At 40.8% G+C, this 1,288-nt stretch overlaps 1 pseudogene; it reads right to left on the reverse strand.

The window, feature by feature from the left end:
* Nucleotides 1-711: 711 nt before the first annotated feature.
* On the reverse strand, nucleotides 712-1,072 carry LOC107181892 (annotated as a pseudogene).
* Nucleotides 1,073-1,288: the final 216 nt, after the last annotated feature.

Consider the following 1,288-nt stretch of genomic DNA (forward strand, 5'->3'; position numbering starts at 1 on the left):
TTGATCACTGCTTCAATGTCTTTGGTAGTTATTGGCCTATCCCGGTTTTTGATTGTTCCTGATTGAGTTTTGGGAGCTTTGTCAAAAAATATGTCCATTTCATGTGGGTAGTCCATTTTGTTGGAATAGAGTTGTTTCTAGTATTTTTTCATAATCTTTGGATTTCTGTGAGGTCAGTTGTTACTTCATCTGTTTAATTTCTGATTTTGTTTATTTGGGTCTGCTCTCTTTGTTTCTTGGTGAGCCTGGCTAGAGGTGCATCAATCTTGTTTAACCTTTCAAAGAACCAGCTCTCGGTTTTATTGATCTTTTTTTGTTTGGTTTTTGTTTGTTTGGTCTTTATACAGTTTATTTACACTCTAATCTGTATTATTTCCTTCCTTCTGCTTACTCAGGGCTTTTCTTGTTGCTCCCCTTCCAATTTTTTCAGTTGTAAGGTTAGGTAATTTCTTACCATTTTTTAATTTATTTATTTTATTTATTTTTTTGAGGTAAGCCTGTGGAACTATGAACTTCCCTCTCACGACTGCTTTCACTGTGTCACATGGATTTTTGGATTGTTGTGTTTTCATTGTCAGTTGTTACCAGGATGCTTTTTATTTCTTTTTTGATCTCTATGGTAACCCAATCAATGTTTATTAGCATGCTATTTAGCCTCCAGGTGTTTGATTTTTTTTCTCATTAATTTTATTGTAGTTGGTTTCTAATTTTCAGAGGTCAGCTTTTATTGACTGTGTTACAAAAAGAGCCAGTTTAGTTAAAAAGACCAAAGCCCATGTCATCATCAGACTCCTTAGATTCTTCTTTCTTTGTTTCCACTTTCTTCTGCTCAGCTGGGGCAATAAGGGTGGAGGGGGCAGGACCTCCTGCTGGTGCAGCACTTGCTGTAGGGGCAGGCCCACCAGCCCCTACATTGCAGATGAGACTCCCAATATTAACATTGCCCAGAGCCTTTGCAAACAAGCCTGGCGGGAAGGTCCAACGTTTACACCAGCTGCTTTCATGGGGGCATTTATCTTATCCTCCATCAGGGCCCTGAGAAGATGCAGGTGAGCTCTGAGACTGAGGCCATGGCGAGTGTGAGTGCTGGGTGAGCGCTGCCGGAGTGGTACTAGTCTCCAGATGAAGTCTAGCCTCAGATCTTATCTCACACTAACCAGCCAGCAAATGACCTGTGGTCTGAGTGGCCAAAGCCCAAATAGCAGAGACAGAGGATCTCCTGTTTTCATAAAATGGTGAGGAGTGAACTAAGTCTCCAAAAGATAAGAGAGCAAGCAAAGACCATCTG

Source organism: Myotis davidii, unplaced genomic scaffold (assembly GCF_000327345.1).
Source record: "Myotis davidii unplaced genomic scaffold, ASM32734v1 scaffold6614, whole genome shotgun sequence".
Taxonomy (NCBI): domain Eukaryota; kingdom Metazoa; phylum Chordata; class Mammalia; order Chiroptera; family Vespertilionidae; genus Myotis; species Myotis davidii.